The sequence below is a fragment of the Solanum stenotomum genome, chromosome 10 (genome assembly GCF_019186545.1).
Source record: "Solanum stenotomum isolate F172 chromosome 10, ASM1918654v1, whole genome shotgun sequence".
Taxonomy (NCBI): Eukaryota; Viridiplantae; Streptophyta; class Magnoliopsida; order Solanales; family Solanaceae; genus Solanum; species Solanum stenotomum.
This window is the reverse complement of record NC_064291.1, coordinates 9504985-9519777: the sequence shown is the minus strand read 5'-3', so window position 1 is coordinate 9519777 and position 14793 is coordinate 9504985. Positions and strand designations below refer to the sequence as shown.

General features: G+C 33.9%; 1 long non-coding RNA gene and 1 pseudogene across 1 annotated transcript in view; one reads left to right on the top strand and one right to left on the bottom strand.

The window, feature by feature from the left end:
* The first annotated feature begins 1366 nt into the window (after positions 1 to 1366).
* On the top strand, positions 1367 to 5804 carry LOC125842419 (receptor-like protein 13; annotated as a pseudogene).
* The window catches only part of LOC125842435 (uncharacterized), an 84865-nt gene continuing 75258 nt past the window's right edge, over positions 5187 to 14793 (bottom strand). The window contains exon 2 of the long non-coding RNA XR_007443912.1: positions 5187 to 5309. This is a non-coding gene — a long non-coding RNA (uncharacterized LOC125842435). The remainder of the gene's footprint in view (positions 5310 to 14793) is intronic.

Below are 14793 nucleotides of genomic sequence, written 5' to 3'. Positions count from 1 at the left end.
TTCCAGAGACACACCTAACCTTTACTAAGGTCCTATTACCCCCCGAACTTATTTTATATGTAATATTATACCCCTTTTTGGCCTACGTGGCACTATCTTGTGGGCCCAGCGCATGTTGACATTTTTTTCAAGGATAGTGCCACATATGCCGAAAAGGGGTAGAATATTATAGATAAATTAAGTTCGGAGGGTAATAGGACCTTAGTAAAGGTTAGGTGTGTCTCTGAGATTTTGGGCATAGGTTGGGGGTACTTATGCATTTTCCCTATAATAAAACGATAAAAGCAGAAAAAAGAAAGAAAGAAAGAAAAAACTCTAAAGCATTTGATTATTTGTCTTTTTTCGACTTTGCGGCTGGACTACTGCGTCCACTCATCCACACACGCCATAGTATTCAACTTTCACACAAAACAAATAATCAAATTGGGTTCGACTGTTATTTTAGTTTGTTTTCTTAAAAAAGTTTGGTTTCTAAAAATCAAGAAATTGCTCATAGAGAAAGGAATAATGATTAAGTCTAAAAAATATTTTTTAATAGGTGTGAAAAAAAAAAGTGATAACTAATATGAGATGTTAGGGCTTATATTATAGAGGTTCTTAGCACTCTTAGTAGGGCTAATTAATTTGTTCCATACATATATAAAGAGGGTGAAAATGACTTTTAACTTTGCTTTAAAAATTAAATTCTTCCTTCAAACAACTCAACTTTGAACAATAATTAAACTCCCCCTTTTATTCTAATATGCATTGTTCACTTTACCCTTGTTATATCATGTATAGCATCGAATTCTATACTATAAAACAATATAGGCACAAGTATGCATCAGTACATGAAATGTACTAAGTATGAGGAAATGCATAGAAAGACATATATGTAATACTTCTTTATATTATAATTAAGCTCCCCCTTTATTCTATGGATTGTTCATTTTATTTTTGTATATATATAATATATGTAATACTTCTTTATATTATTTGTAATTTATTTTTTAACCTAGGTATTTATCACCTTTCTTAAAGTTCATTAACATTATAAGTAGAGTAAAATTTTAATGAATTTGTCATAAAATTTAATATCATTCTTATGACAGTTATTTCAATATAATATGCACTAAGTGTGTGCATATGTATGTATGCCTATATTTTTGTCTTTCGCCACTCTCTTACCCCATGTGTTTCATATTTCTTGTCCGTTCTTGATATGACACCCCTTAAATAACTTTTTAAGCACAAAAACATAATTTAAGTCAAAGCTAATGAGTTGTTAAACCCGCAAACGAAGTTGTATCTTTGTATAGTTCCTATATAAACATTCCCTTAGGTAGCAAATCAGATTGCCAGAAAATAAAGTAGAGTCATAGTGGGGATGGGGAATATTAAGTTTTTCTTGTTGATGTTTTTTCAAATGGTAATAGTGGCGAATGGTTGTTGGGATGAAGAGAGAAGTGCTCTCTTGGATCTGCAAGCAAACATAATGAATTCGAATGGCGAATTGTTGGCTGATTGGGAAGGTTATAATACGAATGGTTTTACTGATTGTTGTTTTTGGAATAGTGTAAAATGCAGCTTAGAAACAGGTCGAGTGATCAAACTCCATCTCGGAACAAATTTTGGTACAGGGGATGGTTGGAGATTTAATGCCTCTCTCTTTCTTCCATTCAAGTCCCTCCAAGTTCTTTTATTGTCTTACAGAAATATTATTGGGTGGGCAAAAAATGAAGGTCTGATCAATATTGTATGGAATATATTCATGACTCTTGAAAAATGAAACTACATGGAGTAAATAAATTACTAACATGTGTTTTTTGGTCTAATTTTGTAATCCAGGTTTCAGTAAACTAAAGCAGCTTCCCAACCTGAAAGTACTCGATTTGCAATTTAATCATATCCATCCAAAAGTTTTACTATCATCTTTATGTTGGATTTCATCTCTTGAGGTTCTAAAACTTGGTGCACATGTTGATACCTCTTTCAACGTACCGACGACATATAATAGCAGTATATTCTATATCCTCCTACTCTATAGTCCATAAGGCCATCTTTGGACAATAATTTACTTAGTATAGTTGTTATTTATGGTTGAAGGCATGAGTAAGAAATGTGGAGGGCTAAGCAATTTAAGAGAACTCTGGTTTGAAGGTTATGAAATCAATGACATCAATATCCTTTCTGCATTGGGTAAGCTCCCTTTAAGTAACAAATTTCACAAGAGAACAATTAACAAACTAACACTAAGTATGGTCTCTTACGTATTTTTTTTTTCATAAATCAAATGCAGGTGTTGGTGGAAATAGTGGACTAGAGAAACTCAATTTGAATGATAATAACTTCAATTCCACCATCTTTTCATCACTCAAGATTTTTCCGTCTCTCAAGCATCTCAATCTAGCTGCAAATGAAATAAATGGAATTATTGAAATGAATGGTTTGTTAGGCCTTTCCCCGCTAAGATATTAATGATACATCTAAATATCTCAATTTTATTTCTTCGCATATCAAATTAAAGTTTGATTTTTTATTTTTGATTTATCTGTCTAGACATAATTGCTTTGAGCAACTTGAAACATCTGGATCTCTGGGGAAACAATATAGAGAGCTTTGTGACTACCAAAGGTACACGAATCAATGCAGTTGCTCTAATGTTGAATGTTTTATTTTAACCTTAAGAACAAAATGCAAATTTGATCAGATAAAGATTAATAATGAAATGTGGACTAGGATTACACATCTTTACCAACTTATGTAATAGGATCGATCTATTCATTCTTATGTAAAAACATATAATTTATCTAACAGGTATCAGAATATTGAGTTCTTTGCGGAATTTACAGTTGGGACGTCTTAAATCACTTTCTTATGAATATAGTGATCTCACGGCTCCGACCACAGTTTACAGTAAGCTCAACTCAATATTTGTCTACCTTACTTATATCACCACTTTTTCTTTTGAAATATGATAATTTGTTGTTTCTTATTTTTGACTCTATCATATAAGCATTAAGAAATCTGAGCGCGGTGGAGTTCTTATACTTGGAGAGATGTTCTTTAAATGACAACTTTCTCGCAAACATTGGACAAATGACTTCTCTTAAAAGTGTTCAGTATGGCATCCTCCCTAATCAAGGTAATGTGTTTTTCTATTCTTTTATCTAATGCCTGCATTTCATGAATATAGGTTTGATTTTCTCGATCATGTTCAATTAGTCATATATTTTGGAAAACATTTATACTAGAAAAAAAAATTCCTTAAAAATGATTTCCCTAGATGAACGTAGCAAAAAAACAAACTCTACAAGTGACATTCACCTTCCTAGCTCCAACACATCTCATATTCACCTTCCTCTCACATTCCAAATTATTTGTTTAGATTATATACAAATATTTTTAGAATACTATTTTTTGCTTACGTACCAAATATACGAAAATAAATAACAAAATCCACCTATTTTTCTAAAAACATTTTTGCTTCGTATCAAACACACCCATAGACATAAAAATAAATAAACAATAAGATGTTGCTTATTATAGAAAGTTGTTTTTAGCTAAATATCTCTGAACCTATATATATAGGTTGGTGTGAACTCAAACACATTGAAGAGCTGGATTTTACAAACAATAATTTTGGGGGAACACTGCCTTCGTGTCTTGGAAACATGACATCACTTCGATGGTTGACTTTGAATGGAAATAACTTACACGGTAATATAGCGTCACATTCTATTTGGAGGAGACTCACATCACTTGAGTACCTTGATATTTCACAAAACCAATTTGAAGTTCCTCTGTCATTCAGCCAATTTTCCAACCATACAAAATTGATCAATTTGAATGTTGGTTATAATACAATAATTTCAGATACTGAATTCCAAAATTGGATCCCAAATTTTCAGTTGGAGTTTTTTGGTATCGGGGGATGTATAAACCTTCAAAAATTGCCTTATGACTTGAGGATCCTTCTTATAAGTGGAAATCAATTGCCATGAAACTTTCCAACATGGTTGTTAGAAAATAACACCAGACTTGCAGCGATCTATGGTGAAGATAATGCTTTCAACGGACCATTCAAGTTGCCATCGAATCATCACCTCCATCTAGAGACGATTGATGTTTCTAATAACAAACTAAATGGATATATTCCAGCAAATATGAGTTTAGCCTTTCCGAAGCTTACCTTTTTGAGAATGTCAAAAAATAATCTTGAAGGTCCTATACCTTCCAAGTTTTGTGGCATTCATTTAGAATTCATAGACCTTTCTGTCAATAGCTTGTCTGGAGGAGTTCCTAGTGATCTGGCAATTGGTTCTCCACAATTGTTCTACCTTCGGTCAAACAACAAGCTTAAAGGAAAAATATTTTCGGAGGAGGTCAGGCCACATATATTGTATTTGAATGGCAATAACTTTGAAGGACCATTGCCTAGGAACATTTTTCTCAGCTCCCTTATTGTACTTGACGCTAGCAGCAATAATTTCACTGGGGAGATTCCGAGATGGATTATGGATAATACAAGATTATTACAGCTTGATTTGTCAAAAAATCATCTCGAAGGTTTGATTCCAGTTGAAATTTGCAATTTGAAGAGTATATATATTTTAGCTATATCCGAAAACAGGCTTTCAGGCTTTATACCTTCTTGTGTGAGTTCTTTACCTCTCAAACACATCCATCTTGAGAAAAATCAATTGGGTGGTGAATTGGGACATGTACTTTTCAACTTGTCTTTTCTGACAACTTTGGATCTTGGGTACAACAATTTTACAGGAATTATCCCACACACCATAGGCTCTCTTAATACTCTCAACTACCTTCTCCTTAGGAATAACCAATTGGAAGGGCAGATTCCAACTCAGATTTGTATGCTGAACAAGTTATCTATGGTGGATTTATCATTCAATAAGCTTTATGGTTCAGTCCTTCCTTGTTTGGGTTACTTAACACGAGCAGAAAATGATGCAGAGATAAGAATGGCCTATTATCCTACGACTTCTAGGGATTCATGGTTAACCTTTTTGGGCTGGATACGTTCGAAAAGGCACTACCACGATAGTAGTGGACTTCTAAGTGACATATTTTTGATGGATGTGGAAACTCAGGTCCAGTTTTCAACGAAAAGAAACTCATACACTTATAAGGGAAGCATTCTAAAATATATGTCGGGTATTGATCTCTCAAGTAACAGATTAACTGGTGAAATTCCCGTTGAGCTAGGGAACATGAGCAATATACATGCATTGAATCTATCACACAACCATCTCAACGGAAGAATACCAAATACCTTCTCCAATCTACAGGAAATCGAGAGTTTAGACCTTTCCTACAACAGATTGAATGGGAGAATTCCTGTTGGTCTACTTGAGCTAAATTCTTTGGCAGTATTCAGTGTAGCATACAACAACTTATCGGGTGCAGTGCCTGATTTTAAAGGTCAATTTGGAACTTTCAACAAAAACAGCTATGAGGGAAATCCTTTTCTTTGCGGTTATCCATTAGACAACAAGTGTGGGATGAGTCCTAAATTGTCAAATGGAGACGAGGAATCATCAGAATTGGAGGATATTCAATGTTTTTACATTGGCTTTGTTGTGTCTTATGGAGTGATCTTGTTGTTATTAGCTGCAGCGCTCTGCTTCAATCGTCATTGGAGAAGAGCATGGTTCAGGATGATAGAGGCATTGATGTTTTATTGTTACTATTTTGTGTTGGACAGCATAGTTACACCCATCAAGAGTAGATGGTGCAGGAATGTTGGTTAGGTAGTTGTTTTAAAATTTTGATGTATATTTATCAGCATTATTATGTTGTTTTTCTCTTTTATCAATACTAGATGGAAAAGGCCCGGGGCAAGCACGGGCCCAATAGTCAAATTAAAATTGTCGGAATTTGTTCAGTGAAGCAGCTATACACTTGCTATGCTTCTGAAAATACTAATATTAATGACGCAAGGGTCACGATTTCTGCAAAAGATGATTAATATTATATACAGAAATATCAGAAAACATTTGTCATTTACATAAAAAAGCGAAAATCAAAATTCACATAAAATATATGATCATAGACTCATTCCCAATTTGACAATACCATGAGGCCATAAGTACATTGAATTTCGAATGACACTGCTATTTACAACTAAAAATGCTAATATAATGGGTTTAATGTCCTATATAACTTACACCCCAAAATGACAAATGTAAATAATGATGATACAATTTGCAAATATACTTTAAAACGGTGCCTTATACAAAATTTCCATGGCAAGTATAATACCATATAAGGAAAAAAGAGTCGGTGGTCTCAAGTTTTCTCTTTGGTTCTCTTCAAGGACAATCCAAATGTCAATATGAAAGTTCTAACTTATTGCTTCAATTATTTCCAATCACGGGTCAAATCTAAAAGAACAATAGTCACAAAAAATTAGGATATGCATTTTCCATGCCTCTCGACTTATTAACTTGTTCAGCTAGAGGTCACAAGTATTAACACATAGATTACGAATTGGGGTCGGCTATATGAATCCTCATTTGCTACACGTTATACCTCATGGCAACTTCGCATCAAATATACTGCAATATAACTTAAAAATTGACCTGTGTCCCCCCTAATTCAGCTCATACGGTCATCTTTTTGGTCCAGTACACCCATCTGTTCCAAAGTGGATTACACCCGTCTGTTCCAAAGTAGATTTCATTTCACTTTATTTCCTTTGCAAGTCCCACACCGTCCACAAATGATTCTGTAGTTCCATTGTTCTTTCTAAATTAACTCATTTGATTGTTTTCATTGTATTAATTTTACTTCTCTATGAAAATTCATATGCATTTGCTCCCGTTGTTCTTTCCAATTTCTAGAATCATAATAGAGTTTTAACCTCTCCATACTGTACGAATCCCTCGCAATATGCCCATTTATGTAAAAATGAGAATATACTAAGATGTAGAATTAATAGCAAAATCAATTCATGTTCTAGTCCTGCATTTGACCATAATGCCTCAAAGTACCCAAATTTTTTTGCTACTTTTTCCCTGGATGCAATATGCTATAATATCACTCTTAATTTAGAGCACTATTAGAAAAAAGGGTAACATAATGCATAATAGTATAATCAATATAAGAAAGTATCCAACTAAATTTGATTGTCTTCTTGTTAACTATTACCTCTACCTTGTTTTGATTTAAAAAAAAACAAGGGGAAAGTTGATTACTGTGCTATTTGATATACACCACTGTCACTCTTACACTCATCTATTGGATGATTGATATGTCATCTGAAAATGCATTTTTGTTGATAGACACCAATTATCATTTATTTAAGATTTGTCTCACGTTCCTCATTGTGTTTTTCGATGAACATGGCCTTGCTGCTAAAACTCTGTAATAGAGCCTTCACCTCTACGTTATTCTTCTTGGATGATTCCATCTAGGCAGCCAGTATCGTACTATTTTTCACTTGTGAAAATATTTGGTGTTTGGAACATTACAAAGCTTAGTATTAAGTTAAATTTGGTAGTTGTTCTGGCTGCCGCAAAATGCTATTTATAAGTCAAATTAACTATTTCAGTCATCGTATTGCCTAATGTCATTATATGTGGCCTTCTCAACAATTTGAGGAGACTGTTTCTGTGTTCTGGAACCTAAAGTCAGCTTACAAGACGGAGCAATTTGAGGCACGTACCTTATGATGTTTCATGATCAAATTACCCTAAAACTTGTTGATTTTCATTGATAATGATAATGTTCAGCCCAACTTACACGCACATCGACTATTTTACTGGAGGTGTCAGGTAACTCTTACTACCAAACTTAGGCAGCTAGAATTTCTTGATTTCTTCAATACGTTTAAACACCTAAGCTAATGTCACTCCTTACTTTATTTGCAAATTCTGTTTGACCTCAAATAATGTTAGGATTTTTGTTGCTCTGTCTATTGCAGTATTTGATTCTAAACAAAATTTTTACTCTCTTATTTTCTATTCATAACTTTTCTCTAAACAGTGTTTCAAAACCCAAAATTCCTAATTTCAGATTTTTTTCGATCAACACAACAAGCTCACACTTTAACATCTACCCTACATGTCCTATAATAAATCAACAGATAACTTTAACACCCATTATCTTTTCGAACAAACTCTTCTAATTTAATAAAAGAGAAATCTTTAACAAAAAATTGTCTTGTAACATAGTATAAATTAAAAATACTTGCATCTAGAAGGTAAAACCTGAGATTAACTTGAAGGGCTCTTGAATTCTTAGCCAACTAAAGGAAGATGATATCCAATACATGTGATGACGTCTGAGAAGGGGTGGGTGACAACTCATAAAATCTGGTTGTGCCCTCAAATATGCAGATAATTAAGCGATAAACCTAAAAATAAAACCAAACAAAAAAAAAAAATCAAAGAAGAAGAGTTGCAGTTTGTGCTTGCCTGGTTATTTATTTATTTATTAAGCAAGCAGCGAAAAAGAGATAGAGACATAGAAGAAGAGCGACTACGTGTTTATCCAACAGCAAAATGTAACACACTATCTGAATGCATATCAGCTTGCTAGAATGGAATGACCAAAATGCCCTTATTTTCAAATTTAATGGCAAACAAGCAGCCATGTTGAAATGTTTGGAAACTGTCTCTTCTATACAAGAGAAAAAAAAAATCTATTTGGATTTGTTAGAATTTCATATTTTAATACCCCCATGGTCTACGTGTGTGCATAGTTGTTCTCATTAAAAAAAAATTATAGCAAAGTTTAAGAATTTTACCACCGCCATACTGCCCATACCTAAGTCTAACCTTACTAGGAAACCTTTCAAACACAGACAGAAACTTTCTTTTCATAATTTGGTTCCATTATATTTTTCATAATTTGTAGTAACAATATTTATGTTACCAACTTTTAATATCTATAAATTATACTCACGTTGTGGTTAATTTTCAATTTATCGCACCATCAAGTCCAATGTCAAAATTGTAATCTATTTGCTTTTTCAGAAATCACAATCGCAGAAGTATCCGATAAACAAAGCAAAATCCTGATTGACGAAAATTAATTTTGAAATTGGTCTCTAAATCTGGCGGTTCTTTTCATAAATATGTGCAGTCTCACTAAAACGTTCATAACTTGGTGTAGCGTCCAAATGATAAGTGACTTGATTCTTTATAAATTAGACTTTGAACGCTATGGCATATCCAAGAATCTAAGGTAAAAATCCTTCTGGGTTGACAGGAGTCAATTTTTGAAGTTGGCCTCCAGATTTGTCTTTTCTTCTAATCACAATTTGTATGGTCTAACCAAAAGGTTTCTATCTTGGTGTAGGAGAAGACAAATGGCATACCGCTTGATTCTCTAGTGAAACTAGATTCAAAAGGCTGCAACATACCAAAAATTCATTGGAAAACTCCACCAGGACGGGCAGCAATCAATTAGGAATAAGTGACAAGAAAAAGTGAACGGATGGATTAATTTCATAAACCTCCCTTTAGATTTGCTTTAATAACACTGATTTCTCTTGTGATTTGAGATATTACACTAACCTCCCTTATATGGATATTTTTGTAACATAATTTATTTAAATGATAATTTATTTATGTTCTTCCTCATCTACCATTAAGAAAAATCGCAACACCTCGCTATTTGAAAAACTAGAAAGAGCTAGAATTAGAAAGAGTCATTTTTGGAAAGAATGAAAAATATGGAAAATTGGTTAAGTTATGTTAAGTTTGAGTTTTGGGTCAACTTCAAACGACCATAACTCCTAGTTCAGGATGAGTTAGGTGTGCTACCAGATACCATAGGAAAGATCTTTGAATTATATTTCCAACGCTGCCGAGTTTTCTCAATTCCGAGTTTGTATGAGGGAGATATGTCCATTCAAAGTTGGATTGTCTAGATAAGGAAAGTCAAAACCGGATTTTAGGACGGTATTATGGTCTATTCACTATCCAATTATTTAAATTTCGTTTTTGGTTATTAGGTTGGGGTCTAAACTGATTTGGTTCAGTTTAAGTTCATAAAAAAGAGTTAGGGTTTTGAGAGAAAAGAAAATAAGAGGAGAAAAGAGGAGAAGAGACAAGGATTCGTCAAGTTCTTGAAGAGTTGCTTGTGGATTTTGTCAAGGGGTGATCCCTACGAGGTATGTGAGATCACATAGCGCCAACCATGCTTGATTCATCGTAATTATGTTCTTGAAAGAAGAGTTTATGAGTTCTTGATGAATATTGTTGAAAGTTTGAATCTTGATTGTTGAAGTTGTTGAGAAGTTCTTGAGTTTGATTCATAAAATTAGATGTCGTTTTGAGTAGATTCTTGCATATTTTGATTATGTAGTTGAATCTAAGTGTTTGGGGAAAGACCCAATTGAATTTAGAGGGTTTAGAGTTGAAAAACGACCAAGAGAATTCGTCAAAAATCTGGGAAAAGGGGTGGAGCGCCGCGCCACTCAGGGCGCCCCACAAAGTTCTCTGAAGTTTGGCCTCTAAGGTGCCGCGTCAGACAGAGCACCCCATGTAGTTTCAGCTCTGGCGCCCCGCACCACCCAGAGCACCAGGGACGCCAGGTTCTCTACCATTTCCCACTTCTTTCCGTTTGAGTTCCCTAGCAACGTACTTAAGTTTTCTAGTTGATTTCAACACTCTAAGGTACATCTAAACATCATGAAATAATCCATAAACATGAGATCATGAGCTTTGAATCCATAATTCAATTCAAGGAAAGTTAAGAGTCAACAATCAAAGGTTGATTATTCCCTTTTCACCAAGGCGAAAGGTTCATCATTCACAACAATACTTATCTATGTTAACCACATACTTCTCACAGGAAATGATCTTCAAGAAATTGAACGCATCAAAAGGTTTCTTCTCAAACGCTTCCGCATTAAAGATCTTAGAGAGTTGAAGTATTTTTTAGGTATTGAGTTTTCTCGTTCAAAGAAGGGCATCTTTATGTCTCAGAGAAAATATGCAATAGACATTTTGCAAGATTCAAGAATCTTAGGAGCAAGGCCTGAAAAGTTTCCAATGGAACAAAATTTGAAGCTAACTTCTACAGATGAAATTGTACTGAATGATCCAACAAAATACAGAAGACTAGTTGGTAGATTGATTTATCTCACCGTCACAAGGCCTGACATTGTCTATTCTGTTAGGACACTTGGCCAATTTATGCAAGAGCCTAGAAAACCTCATTGTGATGTTGCTGTGCGAATTCTCAAATATATCAAGGGTACTCCTAGTCAAGGTTTGTTATTTCCTTCCACAAACAATCTTATTTTAAAGGCCTTTTGTGATTCAGATTGGGGTAGTTATCGAGCCATAAGTAGGTCTGTCACAGAATACTGTATTTTTCTTGGAAATTCACTCATCCCATGGAAATCAAAGAAACAATTAGTTGTTTCTAGATCATCAGTAGAGGCGGAGTATCGAGCTATGGCGAACACTTCTTTAGAACTTACATGGTTAAGCTATATACTTCAAGACTCAAGGATCTCAAATGTGATGACTCGTGCAAAACTATTTTGTGACAATCAAGTTGCCTTACATATTGCAGTGAATCCAATCTTTCATGAGTGAACAAAACATATTGAAATAGACTGTCACATAATTTGAGAAAAGTTGCAAGCAAAACTGATAAGTCCTTCATATGTTCCTACACACTTTCAATTAGCAGACATCTTCACAAAGGCTTTGGGAAAAGATCAATTTGTAACATTGCGCAACAAGTTGGGATTTCATGATATTCACTCTCCAACTTGAGGGGGAGTGTTGAGAAATACATATCTTGTACATATATTCTTGTATATTTAGTTTCCAAATTAGTAGATCAAATCCCATTAATTGGGGATCACAATTTTTTACCTAAAGCTAGGCTAGATTGATTTGTATCAAGCTGTATATATATATCAAGCTGTACATATATCAGATTGTGAATAAAGAAAATCACTTCAACAAAATATATTGTTTTCTCTTCTTTTCCAAGAACTAATTTACGTCGATTTTTAAAACTAACAAAAATCGACGGACATGACCAATTGTCCCTCAGTATTATCCATCCTGTCCATTGATTTAACGAAGACAAAATGATGCACATTCCGTGGATTTTGCCCAATTAAAAATCAAAGACTTTTGACAAGTGAAGTGACTAGATAGGAACAATGCTACTTTCGAAGACTTATCAAGTAAACGTATACTATATAAAGAGATGCTAAGTCAAAGCTATTGAGGTCTATTAAACCGTAAAAAAAGTTGTAGTTCTATATAAACACTCTGTTAGTTAGAAAAGAAAGTAGAGTAATAGTGGAGATATGGGGAACATTAAGTTTTTGTTGTTAGCATTTTTTCTTATAGCAATTGTGGCGAATGGTTGTTGGGAGGAAGAGAGAAGTGCACTCTTGGATCTTTTGACAGTAAGTTCAAAATCAAATTTTATTTAACTTACCCTTTTTCTTTTGAAATATGAAAAAATTGTTGTTTTTTTTTACTCTAACATATAAGCATTAAGAAATCTGAGCGCGGTGGAGTTCTTATACTTGGAGAGATGTTCTTTAAATGACAACTTTCTCGCAAACATTGGACAAATGACTTCTCTTAAATTGTTGAGTATAACTTCTGGTGGAAATAATGGCACCCTCCCTAATCAAGGTAGTGTATTTTTCTATTTTTGTCCTAATGACTACATTTCATGAACATAGGGTGTGTTTGGCACGAGATAAAAATGTACTAGAAAAACAAGTTCCTTAAAAATGAGAAAAATAACTCTGCATATGACATTGCACGTTGAATATAGACATATCGGAATCCTCCAAGACACCTCATCTTCATTTCACCCTGTAGTCCCATCCCACCGCCGCACTCCTCACCTCCCATATACTATATTTTGTTTTTAAGTACCGAACACAAAAAATAAGTAACAAAACTCACCTATTTTCCTTCGTCAAATACACTCATACACATAATAAAAGAGTATAATAAGATTTGGCTTATTATTGAATTTTTTTTAGCTAAATGTGTCTTGAACTTTTTTTAAATATATATATATAGGTTGGTGTGAACTCAAACACATTGAAGAACACTGCCTTCGTGTCTTGGAAACTTTACATCACTTTGATGGTTGAGTTTGGCTGGGAATAACTTATGCGGTAGCGTCACATTCTATTTGGAGGAGACTCACATCACTTTAGTACCTCGATATTGCGGATAACTGAAGTTCCTCAGTCATTTTGCCAATTTTCCAACCATACAAAATTGATCTATTTGAATGTTGTTGTTCATCTTGTATTTATAGAATACTTAAGAACAAAAACTTTGAATAACTTGATAACAAACAACAAAGTAGAATCAGCCAGTTTAGAAACAATATACAAAATATTTTTCTTAAAGAAGAAAATCGAGCCTACCGAATGCACAGATCTGCGTAGTCAATCTTGTCGTAGGGAAATTAACGAAAGGAAAGCCAAGCGGGGATGAGTTAAGGAAGCTTTTCAATAGCCACATTCCTTTGAAAGGTACTGTGAACATTGCCTACTTCCATTGTAATGACGTTTATATAGATTTCACCAACGAACTAGACAAATTTTTATAACCATTTTCACTTTGGGATCATACACCATGAAAGTCATTAGATGGACCCCCGCCTTTGTCCCTGAAAACGAAACATCCTCCACACCCATGTAGATTCTGATCCATCAATTGTCATAGAATAAATTCCATGGCAATTGATACTAATTGGATGGATCTTCTTTAAATGACAGCTTTCTAGCAAACATTGGACAACTGACTTCTCTTAAAGAGTTGAGTATGACTTCTGGTGGAAATAATGGCACCGTGCACACCCAAAAGGTAGCGGTTGCGGGTTTACCTTGTCATAAAAAAAACATACGTATATTTTTGTAGGTTTTCTACTTTTTGGTATACTTGTAGTGTACGATCATGTTCATTTTCTTGAATTTCAATAAAATTACTCCCTCCGTTTAAAAAAGAATAACCTAGCTTCCTTTTTAGTTTGTTTCTAAGAGAATGACTCATTTCCTTTTTTGGCAACACTTTAACTTCAACTTTCCACGTGACACGTTTAAGGCCACAAGATTAAAGGGCATTTTGGTACATTTGACATAACTTTAATTTAGAACCACAAGATTAATAAAAGGACATTTTGGCATTCTTTCTTTTATTAAACTCCATTCCGAGTCAAACTAGGTCATACTTTTTTAGAAGGATGGAGTATTACTTTATCAAAAAATGGTCCCTTCATTGCATAAACAATTGTTGCATTATAATTCCTCCATAGCTAACGTGCAAATTAAACAACCCTTTTGTGTCATAGGCAAAGGAGGCAAGTCATCTAAGAAAAGATTAGTGCGGATGTTGTAGTTTAAACCCTTTTTTTATATTAACATTCAGATTTCTATTGACCCTTAACAGTTTTAATTTCGATTTTCAAGTCTTGTTTTCTACTGCACGTGAGTTGTGTGTGTCTGAAATGTATGATGACAATTTTCATGCTATATGCAAAAAGAATAGAGAAAAGGAGGTCATTGCTTTTATCAGCTCACCTAGTATTCGTGTTGACTGAGAATTGATGTTCATATGGAAATTTGATATGATTGCTTTAGCTTGGTAGTTGGAACAGTTCCTTCTGAAATTACCTGTGAAATATTGATGTTAAACAGTTTGATGTCTTATTTGTCTCTCAGCTTATGTCTGATTTAGACCTCACATTTGTTTCTGTAAGAAACTAGTCAAATATATTTTGTTGGCATAATATATAAATGTGTCATTTAACTTTGCTTCATTTTATATTTATGTCCTT